Raw genomic sequence first — 24260 nt, 5'->3', positions numbered from 1 at the left:
TAAACAACACCATAAGTATTTCATATTTTCTCTCTCTCTAGTATTGTATTCCATAACCATTAAATTTTTAACACTGATGATATGGTAATTGTTTGCTATTTATTAAAAGAGTTAGCCGAGCAAGGGTGGGAGAGAAAGCCAGAACAGGCTCCATTATAGATGGCAGCCTCTGGTTCTCAGTAGACTATGGAATGGGAAATGGCAGAAAGGCACTGGGGTGGCTATCTAGACACGTCCAATATGGGAAAGTATAGGACACATAAAGTAGTCAAGTCAGGAACTGTTTAATGGACTTCAAGCTTTACAATTTTCACATCCTAAATGTAAACAGGTGTTACTTTTCTTTCTGGCTTGGTAGTCTGACATTCTGGCCCATTCAATTCTTTGTTAGTGGCTAGGAATCAACTCTGCAGTCCCAGACAACTATCACCATGCCTGTTACAAAATATATTCATAAAGATAATTTCCTCATTGGTGCAAATCCTTTGGCTTGCAAGGAGTCTCCATTCCCTTGTGAATAGGCACCGTACCATATACACCAAAATATCAAAGGTACTTCATATCATTACCTCCACTAATCAAAAAGCTTTTCAAGGTAGTCACCACTGTACACTCCTTCTAAAAATGCTTTGAAATTCAGAAATTTTATTGACATTGGTATGATAAGTCATTTTTTCTTATGGCCTTGTAATAGGTCTTATAGTTATAGCTGACTGTAGATTGTTTTCTCATCTATCCTTCAAAAGCATTGACTACAATGCAGTCTATAGCACTCAGAACTTGTTCATGTTACTATTGGGAGCATAGTGGTCCTTGAACTCAGAAATAATCACTAGGGAAGCTAAGAAAGTTAAACATGCAGAGTTCTCTCTTCAAAGGAAGGGGCGTATAATCCTTTTTCTGCCCAGAAGTCTGGGAACAGAGGTGGTTAATAGCCTACATTACATCTAAGATAACTGTATGACTGAGAACACACCAGATCCACCTCTATGCCCTTAGATAACACATGTAGGCTATCTATAAAACTCATCTTTAGCAAAGAAGTTATATGTGCTTTTAAAAGAGTTTCAAATTAATTATGCCTTATAGTATAGATAGGAGTCTTTTACATCACCAAATGTATCCTAAACCTTATTATATGTAAATATGCATATAATAAATTGCCTAGGGTCAAATTATAGAAATGTGAACCAAAACCAGCTCCTGAGTCATGTTGAACTGTTACTATGCCAAACGTGGTTTGCAGAGTGCTCTCAGTTATCTGCCTTCGATGTGGAATTGAAACCACCCATGTGATTATCATCAAGTTTACATTCTATTAATTTACATCACCATAAATGGTTTATTAAGTTTTTAAATATATTTTATTAATTTTTTCATATTACATCTCAATTGTTATTCCCATCCCTTGTATCCTCCCATTTCTCCCTCCCTCCCATTTTCCCCTTACTCTCCTCCCCTATGACTGTGACTGAGGGGCACTTCCTCCCCCTGTATATGCTCAGAAGGTATCAAGTCTCTTCTTGGTAGCCTGCTGTCCTTCCTCTGAGTGCCACCAGGCCTCCCCATCCAGGGGACATGGTCAAATATGAGGCACCAAAATTCGTGTGAAAGTCAGACCCGATTCTCCACACATGCAGTAAACTTTGAAACCCTACCCAGATCTAGCCAAATGAAAGGACATTCTTCACAGTTGAGTGGAGAGTGGGGTCTGACTTTCACACAAACTCTGGTGCCCATATATAAGTTTTAATATTAGTTTTTATGTCATCCATGGTTACTTGTGATAAATGTGATGTATTTCCTTTCTTTTTTCTTCCTTTTTATTATTACATTTCTTTTTTACATTTATATTATTACACATATATACAATAACTACATAAAACTAGATGAACCATGAAATAATCAGAAATTATATAAATGTTACTTTCATAGTGTTTTGTCTATTTGTATTTGACAACCTTGAAAAGAACATCTTTCCTATATTGGTGAGTCTAAAATTTTGCATATAAATCAGTATCTATCATATGCCATCATGATCAGCTTAAAACATCTATCTAGACCTAAAAACATCTTGTCCACGAAACAACTAAGTTTAATTGTAAAATTAAACTATCTAGTCTTCGGTCCTATAACAGACTTGAGAAGGAATAAAACTTACGAATATGAGTGAACTGGAAGTGTGGGTTAGCAGCCTACAAAGTGAAAAATGATAGATACAGTTTTCTCTGTCTTAACAGTCACCCAAAACTCTCTATAATGTTGGAGCATCTTCTTCAGCCTTCTGGCCCAATATAGCTGACAGATATATTTGTGAGGCAGAAACTATTGAGGACTTGCTTACCCAGTCTTGGCAGATTTAGTCTGTTACTCTGTCTGCATCAAAGGTTGCCGACTTTTTGGCAGAATTCTGTCCCTTCTTGATTTTGAAAAACCAGAATGGAGATGAGTTTATTTGTACCACAATTGGCTTTTATATTATTGCTAGAATTCAGACTGAACATTATTATATCATTCTTTGCCTGATATAATTATTATATTTTTAATTTGAAATTTCATTTGTATGGTTTTCATTATATTGCTATTATTAACATAATGAACTGATTTCCTAATCATTAACTATTCTTGCATATTTTGAATAACACATTATCAAAGATTTTATCCATACTCTGTTTACTATTGTTATATGGAAGATACCAAAGTTTTTTTAAACCAGCATTTAATAGTTATACATACTGTTATCAAATATAATTTCTTTATTTCAGAGTAAATAGTACCTATTAAACTCTTATTCATTTTACTGATTTATTTTTTGGGGCTCTTTCTACAACATTTAAGTGTACAGTACCTATTAAAAAAGAATGGAGGACCATAGGTCATTTATCTTTTTTGATGCTATTTCCTAATGAAATTTTACATCATTTATTATTTTTAATATTACTTATTATAATTAATGACTCTCATTTTTCATACCACTTGATACACAGCCTCTGATAATCACTTTACTACTTTGTTTCTATAAGATAGGCTTTTCATGGACAGCACGTGTATTTGAGATCAAATAGCATTTGTCTTTATGTGCATAGTGTGTTATATAGAACATGATTTTTTTTAGATCCATTCATGTTGTTACAAATTAAATAATTTTAGGAGTAGGTGAAATGGTTGAGCAGTTAGAAATACTAGATATTATTTCAGAGGAGTAGGCTCAATTTCCAGCACTTAGACGGCAACGTACAACAAACTGTAACTTCAGTTCATGGGAATCTAATACTCTTTTCTGGCCTGTATAGACATCAAGGATGCACAATGAACAAAACCATATGTGCAGGCAAAACCCTCATACAAGTAAACTAATACAAATTTAAAATATCAGAATTTTTAGAGGGTATACAATATTTTATTATATGTCTATGTAAATGTATAACATATATATCATATGCATTTTTATACAAACACACACAATACATATTATTGGGTTATGTTTGTTGTCAACTTGACATTTGGGAAGATAGAACCTCAGCTGAAAAACTAGCTTGGTCAGATTGGCTTCTGGCATGTCTATGAAGCATGTTACTGTTAGTTGATGTATATTAGTGTCCTTCTCACTGTAATGCTCCAGCTTTTAGAAATGTGGGTCTAGGATTTCTAAGAAAAATTAGCCAAGCAATACAGTAAATTATGCTCCTTTGTGGTATGTGCTTCAGTTCCCGCTTGCATGTTCCTATTTGGAATCCTGAACTACCAAAGATAGATTTTGACCTTAGGGTGGCAAGATGAAATAAACCCATAGCTTCCTGAGTTGTTTTTGATCAGGGTTTTTACCAGTGCGATAGAAAACCAATTTAGAACACACACACACACACACACACACACACACACACACACACACACACACACACACAGCAATAGACTGCCCTCTATTTGGATAAGATTGCTCCAGTAGGAAACACATGAATGGCACTGTAATTTTCTCTCAGAGCTTATATATGGAGAACTCAAAGGCCCTTACTGGTGGCCCATTACTTTTATTGTACTAAATGTTAATAATGACAATATCAATTTGCCCTGTTAACTGGTATCTCTCTACTAAATTCATACAGTTCTCAGCCCTCATCAGAGGTGTTTCTTTTAAGGTGTTCAGTGGTTAGTGCAGAATTTACAACTGGTCAAAGTGGGGTCCTCAGACAAAATAGGATATCTGTATTATAAGCGCTTCTCCATATGTATCAAGAAGAATCATAATGGAGGGAGATAAAAGATTGTAAAATCAAAGTTTGAGGAAGATAAAAACAAAGTAGTGATTTTTGGACATGACAGGATGACAGCACTCAAAAGCTCATAACAAGCTGTGGTTACTGCAATACGATGTGGACAAGATCGAGCCAGTCCACATTACAGGATAAAAGGGGATGGGGGTTTACTGAGATCTTACCTCAGTGAGAAACTGTAGACTGTTTATGGCGTATGTGGGAGGGGGAGCCAGTTACTTTAAGGGCACAGCCTCTAGCAGGTTATCAGGCCCCAGTGGATAGTTTACAACCAGGAATCTATATGCAGAGCAAATTATAGTTCATGGAAAATAAATAAACAAATGCATAGTAAGTTGCAGAGTTAGAGAAGTTGGAGAGCATCTGGGAGGAATTACTACTGGGAGGACTATAGATAAATATGGTTAAAATACAAATTATTTGATTCTCTAAGAATTACAAAAATAAGAAAGTCAACCAAGATTACTGATTATGTAGCTTAGTGGTGGACTGCTTGCCTAACCTGCATAAGGCCTTAGGGTGCCAGTCTCAGCATGTATATATACACAAGAAAATATAAGAAAACTTTGAGTTTAACTGAGAATTTTCTAATAAAGTATTTTTAAGTTATTTTTCGATCTATATCCCATTTTCTCCTCAATTGTTTCTCCTCAACAGTTTCTCCTGTGTCAAAGTCAGTGTCTCCAGACATTTTTGTCCCTTACTTTGTTGTTGAAATCCAACAGAGCAGCTGAACATGCCATTCTATAAACCTTAAATTCAATAAAAGCTTAAGTAAATTGTCTTTTGTATCCAACCTGGAGCAGGGAAGTTAATGTATTTGCCACTTTTAAATCCTTGTTTCCTCAGGTTTGATTCCAATTTTGAAAGCAGTGCATCTACTGAAGTTGATGGTCATGCTACCTTTAAGAAGTGCAATTAAGCCATGTTTGAGGGCAGGTCACACCAGAAATCACGGAAATTAACATTTATAACACTGGATCAAAACAGTTCCTGCAATCAGGATGATGATCTTCCATTTATACAATTATCCAATGCTTAATTGCTTGGGTCCTCAAAAATGCAGAAAACCATTAATAGCACAAAAATAAGTATGAAATGAGTATGAGATGCAGTTTTCTAATGAAAAATGTATTAGCCCATGCTAATGCAAGCAAATAGAAGTTAAAAAGATCAGGGTAAGCACAATCAGCTGCAATGGAGTATAATCATTCTTGATGCTCCAAGCAGGAGGAAAATCAATGTTTCAACAGCGTGGACAATTTAGCAAGGCATGTGAACTGTGATAAAGTTCATTGTTCACAACAGAGGAGCATTTTCTGTTTTCAACAACACAGCTTAATCAGAAGATAAATAAAATAGTACATATATGTTAATTAAATAAGTATGCTTAAGCACATGTTACACAGCATGCTGGTGTTCAGTATTAAAACAGAAATGTGTATATAAATATCCATATTTATGTATACATAATATACACACACATACATATATCCATATATATTGTTGTTGAAATCCAAGGGAATACCTGAGCATGCCATTCTATAAACCCTATAATCCATCAAAGCCTAAGCAAAAATGTCTTCCCATATCTGTCCTGAAAAAAAGGAATGTAATGGATTTGCCACTTTTAAATCTTTGTTGTGTTTGTGTGAATATATATATATCTTTGACTAGGAACTCATCATGTGGTCAAATAGAAGAGACAAAGTGAGAAAATTTCCATACAATATTTAAATTTATTGTAGACATTGGCACAAAATCATTTAGATGTTAGATAATTAGATATCCAAATGTTAATGAATAAAGCATTGAGTAAGACACTGAATTAGGGTAACTGATACTTCTCTTTCAGGGAGCCAGCCACTGGATCCACAAACTTTCTCCTATAAGCTTCTTCTTGAAGGTATAACAGTCTGGTAAAATGACAAAGCCATGCTGGAACTACTGAGGCAAATCTTTAATCCGAGCACTCAAAAAATACAGTCATGTAGATTGTGTGTGTGCAAAACCAGTGTTTTCCAGTCCAGTCAGACATACATAATGAGAACTTGGCCATTTTACCAAAGCAGCCCAAGTTACCTAAAGAGAGTGATAAGTTCCATGTTCACAAGAAGTCTTGCTTCAACATGTAGGGTTGAAAGCCCTTGAGGAAGATATCCAATTTCAATCTCAGGTCTCCATCTGTCCTCATACACAAGCAGTTTTACATACACATTTACTTACATACATACATACATCTAATTAATTTTGATGACTACAACAAATACTCTTTAGTCTGAATCTTCCAAATAATAGGCCTTTATTTCTCACTGTTCCATAAAATGAAAAGTAAAAGATACTGGTCCACTGTGTGTCTGAGGAACCTCCACCTTCATACTGTGACCCCTGAAAACCTTCAAATATATCTCAAAGATATCTTTGATAAGAATAGTAATATCATCCATTAGAAATTAAAGTCTGTTACTAAGGCTTAATATTCTGGCAAAGGTCTAACACTGCCACACTGAATTTAAGATTTCAGTATGAATTTGAGCTGGAAAGCCTTATTTGTTGAGATAACTAGGAAAGAACATACAACTATTATGAATGTGAGTATTCAAAAATATGTTAATTTTTATGACAATGCATATTGATCCTCAAAACTCTGTGTGTATGTGTGTGTATGTTTGTTTGTGTGCACATGCAATTAAAAAAAGATTCAAGAGAAAAAGAGAAAGGAGGTATTTTAATTAAGGGTATATGAAAGAGGTCAATACAGAAAGAGAAGGAAGGATAAAGAACTTTTAAATTCAAATTTTAATGACTTATTTAATATTTTCCAAAATTATGTATAATACATAAAGTATATATGTATACACAGGCATGCATGCACACACACACACATACACACATACTCACACACACACATACACTCACACATACAAAAGGTCTCAAACATACTTGAACTGACAATATTCCCCTCAAGATTAGCAATAAACTCAATATAAAGCAAAAGAAACATGTTTTCCTGTGATTGGTTTCCCAACAATATAGACTATTGATGTAGCCCTTCAGTTGTCTCTTAGCAGCTGAAGGTAAGTCATATTGCTGTCGACACTATATGCCTAAGACACAGGACTTGTGGGACTCAAGATAGCTCTAATCTGCATTCCCCCTAGCTTCTGTCTAGGTTCCGTAGCACGAGAAATACTATTCAAGCTTCCAAGAGACAGAAACAATCAGTATCCTCCCAAGTTGCACACATACAAACTAAAACAATGACCAAAATGGCCAGTTGTCTATAGTGATAAAGTAAGTGGCACTCACATGTTGGTTGCAACCAATAGCTATCTAATCTGACTTATTGCCTGTGGGCCAATGAACCATGCCACCAGGGTCTCTGACATGGAAGTAAAGTGAGTGGGACCATGTCCAAACTTTAGTAATCTCAATCTTGACATAAGGAGAACTAAGGACTGATCCATCCCTGTTCTGAGCCTGCATGCCCTGGCACAAGTAGCCCTGACCGCCTACCTCTACAATTCCCAAAGTGTTCACACAGCCTGGTACCTGGAATTTCTCTACATGAAAATAGGGTACCACGAGCATCCAAGTCCGAAGCAATGACTTGCACTCACCCTGGAATCCCTTCTCACTCCTCCAAGTTCATATGTATCCCTTTTCCACTCTGAATAAATAGCACAAGCTGTTTCACTGACTGTCGTCTGAGAGTTGCTGCATCTGAGCTAAAATGCTGTTACAGTTGAGGAGCTGCTTTGGAGAGATGACTTTCTCTCTTCCAGCATTCACCCTTGTTTCTGGACCCTTGCACTGCCCACTTGGCTAGGTTTCCTTTCTTCTTATTATGCCTGGAAGCTCCAAAAGGAGGAAGCAGACAAGGCCTCTATTGCCCAAAAGAGCTGTAACACTGCTGAAAACTTTGAAAACGGACTTCTTGCCTCAGCACTCCCCGACAAGGTCCTGCTCAAAAGGAATAACAATTTTTCAGACTAGCATAATATCTTTTTTAAATGTTGTGATTTTCTATAATTTATTCACATTGCATCCTGATTGTTATCGCTTCATCTTATCTTCCCAAGAGCCAGAGGGCCAGGACATCTACTTGAAAAGTCTCACCTGAAAATAGCTGCATAAACAAGACAAAAGGGAAATTTCGATATATACGTGCTAATGTGGAAGAAAAATTTCGTAGGGTTCAACCTTTAGACAAAGAACTATAAACTATTTCTGAGAGTAGATATACAACCTCTCATAGAGATGAGGTCCCTCATATGTTATTCAGTCCAAAGTGGCCAGCCATATTGCCATACATACAGAAACAACAAATATATATTTGTGCATAATAATGAAAGAATAAGAAATTATCACTTTGAGGAAAGGGTAGTGCAGGGTATTTGATAATTGTGAACCCATAGAGATTGTATTGTTTATTGGGAAAACCTGTCTCTAGTTGTGGTGTGGCTCAACCCTTGCACACATCTTTAATTCAAGAGCTTTCTGCTTGAATGTTGTAAACATGATTTTAAAACGTCAATCTTAGGTCAAGCAACAAGTTGACAAGAAGTGACCATGGGGGGAGGGGGAACCAGAGAGGAAGAGAAAAGTTAGGAGGACAGGTAGAGTGATGCACAGGAAGTAGAAGAGAGGGACTTTCAGTCTGAGGGGTTTTTTTTAGTGTACAAATATTATTTTATTGCTAATAATTGGTAATTATATATATATATATATATAAGAATTGTTTTAAAATAAAATTCTCTGTTTTAATTAATTTTGTTTTAATGTATTCACATTACATCTGGAATGCAATCCCATTGCTCTTATCTTCCTTTTCCCACATTCCTGCTCCCTCCCTCTTCTGCCCTATTTCCTTCCCCTTTTGACTAGTGGGGTCCTCCTTCCTCACCATCTGACCTCAGACCATCAGTTCTCATCTCGATAGCCTGAATCTCCTTCCTCTGTGTTGCCACGAGGCCTCTCTACCAAGAGGTAGTAATCAAATAATTCTACTAGAGGTTTTGTTTGTGTGTTTGTTTATTTTGTTTGTTTGGTTACTTTAGACAGAGTGGAGAAGGAGAGCTTCCTGTAACTTTTGGTCTGTCAGCTAAGGAACAAGGACAGCTAGATGCTTTCCATGTCTCTCAGAGCTAGAAGGCTTTCAACCCAGAATCTGGCTCCTGAGTCTTTGCTGGTAAAATCAAAAGATTGAGTTTTTGTTTAAAAAAAAAATGTGGAAGCAAGGTACAGGTTGAAAAGAAGGTACCTTTGAGGTGCTGGTGGGAGAAGAATAAAGAATTAAAATGAAACAATTCTGTTTTATTTTACAATGTAATTTTAAAAAGATTCAAGCAGCAGAAATATTAATCGTTAATCTTTATCCCATTCTTTTGGGGTTACAGCTAGGACCCTGACAAGTATAATCTCATATTTAGTGTTGAGTGTCTGCATGGTAGTCTATAGTAAATTTTCTAACTCTGAGTCAAATACCTGAGAAAAAGTAATTAAAAAGTGAGTCCAATTTGAGAACTGTTGGTTATATCTTTTCAACTAGAGGAAACCATGCTTGGCACTGGAAACACAGCTACTACTCAGAGTCAGTGCAGCCGTGCTTATTGCATGGGAATCTGCTGCATGAAGTGGCATTGTTCTTAATAATAATCAAAAATCATTAGTCCTTTAACACACAGATAAATGGAGTACTCATTCATTGAATAAACTCTTCTTAAAAACAAATGGAGAGCACTACAAAAACTACAACCAAACAAATTGTAGAGTTGTGGAGCCCAGTTTCAAGGGTTGCATGCATAAAACACTTGATACCCTATGAGCATATACAGGGGGAGGTAATCCCCCTCAGAAACAGTCACAGGGGAGGGGAATAAGGGGAAAATGGGAGGGAGGGAAGAATGGGAGGATACAAGGGATGGGATAACCATTGAGATGTAACAAGAATAAAAAAAAAAAAAAAAAAAAAAAAAAAAAAAACCCAAGGTTCAGGAAACACTTCAGGAGTGAGGTTAGAAAGATTGTAAGTGGCAAAATATCATGCAGTTAGCTGTGAGAGTGTGTCCCATAGTGATATCAGAAGTTACACCCATATGGCCTCATATCATGATGGCTCAAAATTCAGCTAACCAAGAATGACATTAATTGACATACCAGAGTGGACTGGCCTCATCCCTAAACAAGAACTATAGGCAACTCAGGAAAGCTAAGAATAGGAGAGGAGATCTTATGCATGAAAGAACACATAAATTGATGGTACAGTAGAAAACCATCAGCCCTGCAAAAACTCATATAAGTCAAGTAAGAACTCAATATATACATATACCTATTTATTTGAGCTCAACTATACAGGTATTTGTCTCATGGATACACACACACACAGACACACAAAGGCAAACAATAATACTGAGTTAAAGAGATGGAGACGTTGAAGGATCGTAAGGAAGGGATATATAGGAGGGTTTAGAAGGAAGGGGAAAGCAGGAATAACGTGTTTATATGATAATCTCAAAACAATTAAAAAAAAAGGAACATTTGTTCAGTTTTAAATTGTAAGTCCTTTGTCAGTGATAGGCTGATGCCATCCATTTGAGTCTGGAGAAGACATAGTATAGTGACAATGGAAGCAAGTAGTGAAGGCACTACCCTACTCATTGAGTGGTCATGGAAATAAACAGGCAAAGAAAGAGTAGCATGGCACAAAGCAAGGTTATGAGAATACCTGTAATCCCAGGACTCAGGAGGCAGAGGCAGGTGGATCTCTATGAGTTCAAGGCCATCCTGGTCTACAAAATGGGTTCAGGCCAGCCAAGGCAACACAGGAAAACCGTGTGATGGAAAAACCAAAGACCCACCCCTTCCACATGGAGATAAGAGTAATTTTTTTTTGTAGTTAGAGAGAAGAATAAATATATGTAAGATAAATTATTAGATAAAGCAGATATGCCAGTGAACTCCTTTCTCAACCTATGTCCCACCTTCTAAAATGTTAATATTATTTAGAACACTGCCACAAACAAGAGATCCACAATCAACAAGTGAACACACAGGAGAACTTTCATAGCCCACGGCCCTGGACTTTTAGGTATATGTAAATTATGCATATTGATTCATAGAACTTAAGACACAATTTATATAAACTAAAATGCAAGAAATTTAAATGCAATTTAACAAAGGATTTGTTTAATTTCATTATTCCTCATTACACTGTTGCAATGATACATAACGGAAGTGAAGCCACAAAGTTAACCTAATCATCACTACCAAAATTTGGAGGGAAATCAAACAGAAAGATAACTCTCATATTCCCAAATTCTTGCATAATTTAAATAATTTTCATATATAAGTATTTATAAGTCTATATTACAATAATTAGCATCATAGAATCAAAATTTATATCAATACTTATTTCCCAAAATGAATTTAGTAAGCAAAGAATGGCCTATAAAAATGTCTTAGCTTTTAGTTTTGCCTCTAATACCCTCCCCCAGACTCTACCAAAAGTATTGTAACAATGTGATGGAAGGGGAAATTAATCAAAGATAAGTCCTAAAATCTCCTATACTACTTTGGAGTGAGGCAGATGTTTGAGTTAAGGAGGCATCTGGGGGATTGATGTACCGATCGAAAACACACTCACAGCAGAGGCTTCTCCTAGAGCTTGCAGCTCTCTGAGAGGAAAGGAAAACCAGTGTGCTAAGCATTCTGTGTGTGTGCCTACTGGGAGCATAACTGGAGAGTGAAGACAAAATTATCATAATCACCCAGAGTTAATTATCTCCTTCAGTAAACAGGAATTTAGCAGAAAGGAAGTTAAATGAGAAAATAGATAAGGCAGAATACTCTCAAGGAGGATGAGGACCAGGGAAATGAGGCACCCTAGGAACTCACTTGACATCTTCCCTACAGCTGGACCCTGACAGTATCAGGGCACAAAATAGAAAGAGAAAGGCAGATAGGGGACAAAGAGAAAGGAGAGAGAAACACACACACACACACACACACACACACACACACACACACACACACACAGAGAGAGAGAGAGAGAAAGAGAGAGAGGACAGAGACAAGAGAGACAGAGAGAGGGACAGAGAGACAGAGACAGAACAGAGAGACAGAGACAGAGAGACAGAGAGAGAGAGAGAGAGAGAGAGAGAGAGAGAGAGAGAGAGAGAGAGAGAGAGAGAGACAGAGACAGAGAGACAGAGAGACAGAGACAGAGAGAGAGAGAGAGAGAGAGAGAGAGAGAGAGAGAGAGAGAGAGAGAGAGAGAGAGAGAGAGAACAGAGAGAGAGAGAGAGGAGGGGGCAGTGAAAATTATTAGTATATACCTCCACAGTTAAAGAGGATTTCTAGGCGATCCACAGAAAGGAAAAATTTATAAACCTAGCCATTTTATGTTCCATGTAAGGGCAAAAGTCACTTTTTACTATGGCCAAAAAAGAGTGGATTACTAGGTAAAGATACCTCCCACTTAAGAAAGACATCTTTTTTTTTATTATTATTAAATAGCTTGAAAAAATAGAAGTTGAAAAATAATTAAGAGTGCAGTAGAGTCTTAGGCTGGAGAATATAGTAAGATAATTGGCAGCATGGAAAATGGAGGCCCCAATTCTAACTCTGAAGATGCCTATAGTGGTTGGGAAAGGTGGGCAGCACAGGTGAGAGTTACCAAACACATGCCAATTATTTTCTACTGAGAAACATATTCAAGCTAACACTTTTCAGTTAGCCAAAATCACAGTATTATAAGGTAATATAATTTGTTATTATATTATATTAATTGGGACTGAATTTACAAAGAAAAAAATCCCCCAAACAACAGATAATGCCTTGAATTTTTTTTCTTGGTAGTAAAGTTTTTAGACTAACATTTCATCACTTTAATCAATTTTCTTTTAAATACTATTATTTAGGGATTAAATTAAGTAAAATATATTGTTACACATAACTCTATGAGTAATTTAAAGGAAATAATACAAAAATATTATTTTTGGTCAAAAGCAGAATGATGGCTATAAAAACTGCCAGTAACATTTTAAATGTCTGATTGGGATGAATACACACAGCATTTAATGAAAATGTATATAAATTTTTATAATTTTGAATTTATACTTCTGTGTCTTTCTTATGCAGAAATTACTTATAATCGCATACAGATTTTGTAACCCTTGATTTCATTAAAACAGTTTTTCTTAAGATCATTTTATAAATTAATATAAATTACATATTCACACATGAATAAACACCAAAAAAGAGCACACAGATGTTTGAGTTGAAGCACACATCTGTTGGCAAGTGAAGAAATTTTATGTGTGCTCAACTGCATCTGCCCCTCTTTTTCCTTCTATATTTATAACTAAAATGGTATTTTATAAATTAAAATAATTATAACCAGGAAATAAATCTTACAGTTTTGTAACCACAAATGTACTTGTTTGCCATTTTATTTTACAAGAAAAAAATCTCTGAAAAAATTTAATCTGTGAATCACAAGTGAGATTTACCTACAAAGTCATATAATTAATTATATACAATTAACATTATTAGAAGAATTGTGTTGAAATACAACATGTCATCACTGACTGGGTTTTATTGTTATTCAGAAGCAAGATGGTAATTAGAATCACTTTCTAATTACATATCTGCATATATTATATTGATATAAATAGATGCATTGTTTTCTTGACACCACAAAAACATGAAAAACCTCATGATTTATTACCAACAGTGGCAACCTGTGAAAAATCAGTTAAGTGAAACTGAAATAGCAAATTCCAAACAATAGTGTACACATTTAAATGGTATATAGTAATCTAAAGGATTAAGTGACACTATAAGTATATTACGCACCTGGATTTTTACATTTGCCTATTGTCTGATTAAAATCTATCAAGAAATGCAAGTAAAGAGGAAGAAGCCGTGGTTTTTATGTCAGCTTTAATGTCAGCTTCTTACTCTTCCAGAGGACTAGATTTATTATCAAGGAAAGTTTATCAAGCAGGTCAGAATTGCCTTCAACTCCAGCCATAGTCTATCTAACACCTTCTACTGGCCTATATGAGCATCTGCACAAAAGTGTTATACGTTTATGCAAATATAGCTTACAGACATAGCCTACATTTAAACAAACACATACAAAAGTAAGAATAAATATTTGTAGAACAATTTTTTTTTATTCCTTCTTTGCTTGGGGCACATCTAGGTGGCTTCCACTTCCTACCTATTATAAAGTTGCAATGAGCTTGGCTGAGCAAGTGTCGTTGAGGTAGAATAGAATGTACTTTAGGTATACGTCGAAGAGTGATTTGCTGGAGGAGAAGGGTGGGTCTTAAACACGGCCAAATGATTCAGTGACATCTCCTCCCAACTCTCACTGTTGGGAGTCTCAGGAGAACACCCTTTTCCTCCTGCTTTCCCTCTGCTGCATTACCACAAGCAGCAGTGGTATGACGGTTTGTGCCCTATTATAATGTATCTTGTTAGGCCATGTCAGGTGGATATCCCTGGAAGCTTCTGATTCTGATTCTTTCTTCTTCTTTCTTCTTCTTCTTCTTCTTCTTCTTCTTCTTCTTCTTCTTCTTCTCTTCTCTTCTTCTTCTTCTTCTTCTTCTTCTTCTTCTTCTTCTTCTTCTTCTTCTTCTTCTTCTTCTTCTTCTTCTTCTTGCTCTTCTTTCTTCTAGATCTCCTACTTCTCCTCCTCCTCCTCCTCATTTTTAAGAGAAATAGAGTAAGAGTTGATCTGAGTGAGAAGGGATATGGGCAGAGCAACTGGAAGTAGAAAGGAAACTGTTGTCTGGATATAATGCATGGAGAAGAACCAAGTTTTAAAAATCTTTGTAAATGAAGAACATCAAGTAATTTATTAAAATGATTTAGTTAAAATTCTAAGATAAGGTCTCAAGAGAAGCTATTTTATGAAAATACAGCAGATATTTAATGTCTCCAAAAACAAAATAGAAGGATCTATTTTTAGAAATCTGATACTTTTGAGACACATTTCTTTTTCAAATTTAAAGCATGTATGTTAATTTTTATGTAGAAAAGCAAATATCTGCAACATTTTGCTACACCTCTGCCAACACCCTCTTGATCTCTACCTACAGAAATCTAGAAATTTAGTAAAGTAAGTGAACCTAATTTCAAATATTGGAACTGACTTCCTTTTGAATAAATCGTAAATTTTGCATCAATTGTCTTTACCTCCACATTTTTGTGTCAATTAATTTTTGACATAGTAATTTACATATTATCAAAGTTTAAATGTCACATTATACTACTTAAACTCAGTATCTATATAAAAATATCACATTAGTTTAGAGAGACGTTTGATTTCTGTTGGTATACTTACATGTCTAAAGTAGAAGGTAGCTATTAGAGAATAATATTAAGTAACTTTGTCTTAAAACATAATTAGTTTTAAAGATATGTTATAAAGATAATTTCAAACACCATCCAATTTTTATAATGGAATATACTCTCAACCAATCTTACGAATATTATCGTTATATATAATATGCAATAATTTTGTATATAACCTTAATTGTTTCAGTACACTGTTTAGAAGAAATGTAATATGTCTAAATATTTTTATGACATCAGCATAATATTTAGTTAAATTATATTTTATTGAATATGCTATGTATATTTTATTAAATGTACTTAACATGTTTTCAACTTGAAATGATTTTGTAAAAGTAAATAATTTTGAAATGAATAAATATAAACCATGTTTTAAGCTAATTAAGACATTTGTGTTGAGACAGCACTATTTTACCAACAGATTAGTCAGAACTACTTTCAGATTTTAGAATAAAACAGACATCAATTGTATTTCATACATATGTATTATAAATAACATATATAATAAATTGTTATTTATAATATTTATATAAATATATTTACATATTTTCATTTCCTATTTACATAATATATTTATATTTATGTTATACTTATATAGTATATAATGTGATAGTAATAAAAATAAAAACCTAGAAAAAATTAGATAAAATAAGGTAATATAAAATTCAACAAAAAAGATTAGAGCAAAACAAACAAATGAACAAACAGAAAATGAAGTATCAATGTACACAAGAAACATACATTTATTCACACAATAATATCTCATAAAACACCAGAATATATAATTGATGACAGCTAAGGAGCAAACATTTCGAGACAAAGCATAATTAAGAGAGAGGGCGGGGGCTCCAAAAGTACCATTAAGTTTATATTTTCCATTGTTAGCTGTTATCTATTGGAGATAGCTTCTTAGACACAAACGGAGGCTTATGTCTATTTCCCTACTCAGTGATGGCATCTCATGTAATTTAGTTCCATGCAGACCCTGTGCATGTTGTCAAACTCTGTGTGAATTCAAAGGTGCTTCAGATGTGTTTTATCTAGAATGCTTTTTTTCCTTGATGTGTTCTATCTCCACTGCCTCCTAAAGTCTTTCTAACTTTTTTCCCATAGGCCTCTGTGAGCCTTGAGAGGAGGAATTTGATAGAGACATCCCATTTCTGACTTGAGTGTTCCAAGGCCCTGACTCTCTGTACCGTGTTCAGTTATGAGTCTTTGTGTTAGTTCCCATCTACCATATAATGAAGCTAGTTTGATGATGTGTGAGGTAAAAGAATCCAGATCGATAAGTGTAGCATAATATCATTAGTAATTATTTTATTGCTACATTCCTTTAACAACAGTGATATCTGGTTTTCCCCTAGGTTCCTGACCTATCTAGTCTCATGATCTTGCTTACTAAAGCATTATTAGGTATAGTTTCTATCTCAAAGAATCTGTATTAAATCCAATTATATAGTGGCTTTTATTCCCACAAGATTTGTGCCACTAAGACACCAGGGTATCTTGCAAGCAAGTTACCGCTGTAGAAGGTAAGAACTGCAACTAGATTAGTGTTTATTTTTTTCTCTGGTAGTGTGCAGAATCAGTATTCTAGAGGTTACCAAGAAGAGACTTAATACCCTATGAGCATATACAGGGGGAGGAAATCCCCCTCAGCAACAGTCATAGGGGAGGTGAATAAGGGGAAGAATGGGAGGATACAAGGGATGGGATAACCACTGAGATGTAACAAGAATAAATTAATAAAAAAATTTAAAAAAATGTTGCTGATTCATAAATACCACATTGTTTGAATGGTGGAAACCTAAAGAGATAGCAGAATCTGAAAGATTTTCAGTCTCTCTAAAGAAGATTTTTTCGTCTACCAGTATAATTTCAGAAAGCTCCTAAATGAAGAAAGTCAAAAGTCCAGAAGCCAAAGCTCCAAAATTCAGCCTTTTATCCTTTCATGTGTCCTGCTACACAAATGCTGATGGTCAAAAAAAAAAAAAAAAAAACACACTAAGGAAAATAAGGAGGCATCCTTATAATTGGCCAAGAAAATTGAAGGATGACAACAAAAAAGAGCCAAAAACAGATGGCCATGTGATACACACTGTTCTTACTGAAAACTTCTACTTCCAAATTGACTCTAGGCAAATTATAGAGCTTTTCATTTGTTTCTTTCTTTCCTTCCTTCTTTCTTTCTTTCTTTTTTACATATATTAATAAGCTTTAGGATCAATAACTCTGCAGATATGCTTGATATTAATCCTCTACATTACATTACTTGCCAACCATATGTCTCAAGTTACTTGTCATATTGGTCTTGTATGGTTTATTTCTCTCCATCAGGCCAATTCCTCTTGGAGACATCCTCTCTCTCTCTTCTTCCTCCTTCTCCTCCCTCTTGTGGTCTTTACCTGAGACCCCAAACCCAGAAATGATAGTTGTGCTTACCTCGTTTCTGCCCAGCCACAGGCTGTCCAGCATTCTTTTTTAACCAATCACAGATAACTGGAGAGCAAAGTTTACATAACATTGTTCAGAGTACATCATAATTCACTCTTCTGGACAGCAACCAGATCTTGGGGCCCAGAATTCAGCATGTGTATACATAGAGCACTAGACCAACCCAATGCAGATATCTTAAGTAAACTGCAAAAAGTCAAACAGCCAGTAATTGTAGAAATGGATACTGATCACCTAATTTCAAAAGTAATGATGCAATAAATGTCCAGACTTGGTACCATAAACTTAAGTCTATATGTTCCCAGCTAAAATTTTGGATTTTTATCTCTATAATCAGACCATATTATTAAAAATATTGAAGAGAAGAGAATACATAATCACACACAGACAAAAAAGTTGAACTTGGAGTTAGCCTACCTGGGTGCCAGATTGGATACATTGGTGAATAGTCTTGTGGTATTAAAAGGAGCAATGCAAATGTCCTCACTTATAAAATAATTATAATCATGATGATACTATCTACTTATTTTAAAGAATTTTCCAAACACTGAATATGAATCTGAAAATCTTTCAAAATTTGACTCAAACTTTAGACTTAAACATGCTTTCAATTGCAAATAACTTGGTGTGTTAACTGGAACAAATACTTGAGGTAATCAATTTACAAAGGTTTATTTAGCTCATAGGTTTTGGTGGCACCAGTTTATGATTACTTGACTTGTTTTGAGGGTCTGTAAGGAAACATTGAAGAAGAGAAAGAGTTGTGAGTCTCTAAGCTTTACTCAGAGGTAACCCATAATAATCTAATTTCCTCCTCAATAAGCTCCACATCTTCAAGGTTCCCTCACTTTCCAATAGTCACAGGGTAGATACTTATCTTTTAACACATAAGCCTGTAGGGACACTCCAGGTATAAACTGTAGCTTGTGATGATCACACATTCACTAGTTTCCTCAGAGGAATAATATATGATGAGACCTTGAATCTTTAAAAGAGAAAAAGAAAGGTTTATTCATATAAATGCCTACCTTAAACATATAAGAATATCATTAACAAGTTAATAAATGTACTTGGAAATAGCCCTAGATACTGCAGTATAAGACAATCATAGAAATACTAAAATTAAGTAAATATCAAAGTTAAATTTGGTGGAATGAAAATAAAACAACACAAGAGATCAATAAAATATTTTTTAAATTCTTCTATGTGAAAGAATGTTTTCGGTGTGTGTGTGTGTGTGTGTGTGTGTGTGTGTGTGTGTGTCCATCCATGTGTATACATAGATATGGATTAGACTAAATCATATTTTAAAAGAAAAAGGCAATATAGTGACCAAGCACCATTTGTCAAAAACATGATGATAAAAAACTGACATCAATATAGAAAAGTTGAATCTGTCATAAATTTATCATAAATCATAATGGATATCATGAAACTGTAATTCTACTAGAAGATGCACATGAATTTGGGTATGGTTTATAAACTTTCAGAAGCAACAACAGTAGTAAAATAAAATTTAATGAATTATTTTGGAGGAGTGAAAATGTGTTTTTAGTCTACCATTTTTTTTAATGTCTACACATATAAATAAAATTTAATTTTTCTAATATTATACAAAGATTATATGCAAATAATATACATTTGCCAAAGACAGTTATGACAAATAAATGTTTCCCAAAATGTTTCTGGATTTCATTAAACTACTATTAGAAAAACTAAACACAAGACCTGAATAGACACCTCAGCACAGATGGTAAGCAAACCTATGTTGAAAGACATTCTGCAATATGTAGCAAAATAGATGTGAATTAAAACAGTGGAAACACTGTTACATGTGTTAACACAATGGTTATAAAACATTGGCAACCTTATACTCCAGTAAAAATGTGGAACTCAAAGTTTAATGACCAGGACAAAAGGTAATTGGGAAGATTTTATTTAAAGCATATATGTATACGTATTTATTAATATAATTTTGTATAATATAAAAATTTTAAGTAGGTAGCTAATGGCATTGTTTTTTTTTTACTTTTTTAGACATCTGTATATTTTACACTACAGCATGCTTCTTCCATATTTATCTTTCTCCTATTTCATAAACTAGAGCTCCCACATTCCAATTTCTAAGATAAAAACACTTCCATCTAATGGTATCCCTCTATATTGCTCTTTAAAGACAAAAGATTAATTTTCCACATAGCTCATGTATTTTCTTTTTTATATTTACTCCAGAGAATATAAAATATACCCCCACAAAAAGTTTGTTTTTATAGCAACTTTACAGTTTGCCAAATCTTGAAAAAAATGTAGCAAAATCTCAAGACGGAAATATCTAAATAAAATGTTATACAATATTGTATTGATTATCATCATCATCATCTTCTTCTTCATCAGATATTACTTTTGGAACAAACAGGAGTTTTATTGTCATGGATCAATATGGAAAAAATGCATATTTGTAGTGGAATAAGAGACTCTGAAAAGAATACTGTTGTTGCAGCATTTTTGTACTCTGAAAAAGATAAAACTGTGATTCTAGAAGAATAGTCATTATAAGGGCAGTGAGAATAAGAAAAAGACAAGTGGAGAATTGTGAGTTTGAAAGTTGTAAATGAATGGTAGTGTTGTAGTGGGTGAATGCTCATATGAATGTCCCAAATCTGATATAATTTACACCATTAATGTAACCTACCTTGTGGGGTCATGATCTTTCTTATAGGGATAAAAGCCAGACTGAGAGAGACAGAGTGAGAGAGAGAGACAGAGAGAGAGAGAGAGAGAGAGAGAGAGAGAGAGAGAGAGAGAGAGAGAGAGAGAGAGAGAAGTGTTTGAAGAGAGAGAAGAGATAGGGGTGGAGTATAGAGAAAGAGATTTATGGAACACAAATATAGTTGTTTCAGTGTACACCTTCAGGAATGGCAACTTTCAAGGATAACACTGACATTAAAATAAAACAGTCTCAAAAGTGCTGTGAACATGGACAGAAAGTATCCATTCAAGAAGGAAAGTGAACAGAAACAAATTAAATCAAGGAAATTATTTATTTGCCTAACATAAGTGTTATAAAGTATTTTTAAATAGTAGCATAATTTTAATTAAAATTCCAATACCATGAGAGCTAAATGACAATGCCTTTTACTATTCCATAAATATTTAAGGACTCTTTTAAGTATATTCCATCAAATGAAAGGATAACATAATGAACTTCATTAAATGTAATTTGCAAATATGTTAATCCAAAATACATACCACTTTCATATTAAATATAACATTTTGTGTTAAGTATTTGTTGACACATTTCTAATCCATAACTCAGAATCATAGCTATGCTGAAAGCATATTTATCCAAGTTCCATCTAAAGTAAAAATTATAGACAAAGTTAATTATATAAGTCATTTGCCAATTGTAGAATCCATTTAAATTTCATTCAATGAACCAAGTTAAAACCCAAGCCTTTATCAGAATACCTAGTTATTTTAATTTTCCTGAGACAAAGTAATTATTTGTAAGCCAACATTTTTATTGCTTTAAATACATATTAAAATTATATGGCTGTATATGTGATTATTTAGTTGTATTTTAATATATACTGGTAGTTTGTTAAATGGTTTAGACAACATCAAGGGACTGTTTTTTAATTTCTGAAAGAACAAATTCTAACTCAGTAGGCTGAGAAACATGTGGCTCTGTCTATGTAGGTACTCTGAAGTGCTCACAAAGTCCTTTCTCCATGTCTTCACTTGTTACAACATGCCAGTTTCATGTCAGTTGGCACAAAACTATTTTGATTTTCTAAAGTTTCTATCAGCTTTTAAAATGAAATTATTTATTCTATTGCATTAATTTAATAGAACAGCATGAATGTTAAATAAGCAGTCAGCATCCAAAGGAATAAGTTATAATTATTGCCTACTGAACTCAAGTCCATCATCTTCTGTGATGGTTCCATGTCAGACTGATGAAGACATTGAAAATTCCCTTTCTTCTTAGTTGACAATAAGCATAGTAGTATAATGTGTGAACACAAAATCTAGCATAGGATACTTCACAGTGGAGGAAAAAAGTGGAGACACATGGAAAGGTTTGAAAGTGTAGTTTAGGTGCTATGAACAAACCATATGTTCTCATCATCAGCATCTGTTAGTTATGGTGATCAGGTTAAGCATTTCTCCAATAAATGAAAATATTTTGCATTGCTGCTTTTTCAAGTAGGTGGAGGCCAAAGAATAAACAAAATACTTTCTGTTCTTTTTTTGCTTTTTGCAACTTGGCTAAGCAGTCCTACAATTTGACTGATATTTTAGATAATATTTTTAAGAAATTAATTCTATATGTACATTTCTCAAATTTTATTTATATTGTAAGAAATGTTAATGCATTATATTGTGCTATGAAACACAAAATGGCACGTTCCATATATCTAACTCACAGGTAGAATATTGTCAAGTTGAACCTATAAGCATTGTGAAAAGTGTAGTGTTTACTGGAGCCTAAGGAAGATGGTAGAAAGTTTGATCCATACACACCAAATTATAGTAAGATAGATGATTTGTGGGGTGCAATGCAGTGACTATGATCACAAAAAATGTCCTGTACATTTCTAAAGTCTGGAAAAAATGAGTTTGAGTATTTTCAAGGTGAAGAAATGATACGTTTTGAAATATGTGTGTGTACGTATATGTGTGTCTAAAAACATTGACATATTATAGATTGTATACATAAATTCAATAATTGTTACCCCTGTAAGACAAATTTTTTAATTTACTTATAACTAAGATACTTTGAAAATAGAAAAATACATTCAAACCTACCAAAAATGTTGGATTATTCATTGAAATAACAAGTCCCTTCTTAACAAGAGCCCATATAGTCAACTTGTATTTTGAAAATATTTTTAAATGTTTTAATTACATTTTTACATGTAAATTTATATTACTACACACATATACAATAAACTACCTACAGCAAGAAGAATCATGAAACAATTAGGAATTAAATAAATGTTACATTCATAATGTTTTGGCTATTTTTATTTGGCATCCTTTAAGAAAGTTTCTTTCCTATTTTGGTGCACCTAAAATTCTGAATTTAAACCAATATCTATCATATCTCATCATTATCAACTTCAAACATCTATCTAAATCTAAAAGCATCTTAACCCCTAAACTACTAAGTTTAATTGCAGAACTACACTATCTGGTCTTCAACCCCATCAGAGACTTGAGAAGAAATAAAATTAATTACCTGAGTATACAGGGAGTGCAGTTTAGCAGCTTCCCAAATAGGAAGATGACTGAGACAGTGCTCTATAACATTGGCAATTTTTTAATGTGTAAAAGATATGTGAATATACATTGATGAGAAAATAAAGCGGAGAGAGATTTTCAACATCATCATCCATCAAGGAAAGCATAAGTGGAAAACATAGTATTGTATTGCTATCCACAAGATGAAGGCAGTATTAAATAATAGCATCAAGTGTCCGGGAGGGTGGAGACAAACTTGGTCACAGTGTGTGGCTGGAGAAAACTTAAATTGTGAAGCCAGTCTGGGAAATGAAAATAGATTGACACAGGATGTTCCTTTCTACAATTTCTTACTTCAGCAAAAATCCTGAGGTGTGACTACAGATACAGAAAACTGTATTAAAGATAGCACAAGGGGTAGCATGTATCCTCTGTGGGTGGGAGGATAGGAAAAAAGATCTCAGAGAAAGGAGCCAAAGAGACTGCTCAAACTCTGCTTTCAGACTTATCTTTTTTAGCTAGCTAAACAGTATATAAATAACAACTAAGAAGATAAAAATGGTCCATTCCTGAAGATACCGTAGTCTCTGTCTTCATTTATCATGGGCCTTCTTTTCAGGTCCTTTTGGTTCCTGTGGCTGTGAAGCATGCAACAGTTTATTATCCTAATAATAAGTTCATTATAAATACTGAAGTTTCACGATAATACCTTAGTTTAGGACAAACTGTGATTTAACATTTTAGTAATTTGATATTTTATACGTAACATTAAAAATTCTAAGCTATAATGTGGAACTTTACAGTTGTGTGATTAAGGAATATTTTTTTGTAGAGTCCAGTTTTTCACAAATTATTAAGGGAACAAAAAGAGTCTTCACAGATTGTAAAACTAACAACAAATTTGAAGCAGCATCTTTATTC

This window comes from Acomys russatus, chromosome 18 (assembly GCF_903995435.1).
Source record: "Acomys russatus chromosome 18, mAcoRus1.1, whole genome shotgun sequence".
NCBI lineage: Eukaryota > Metazoa > Chordata > Mammalia > Rodentia > Muridae > Acomys > Acomys russatus.
Note: the sequence above shows the minus strand (reverse complement) of the source record.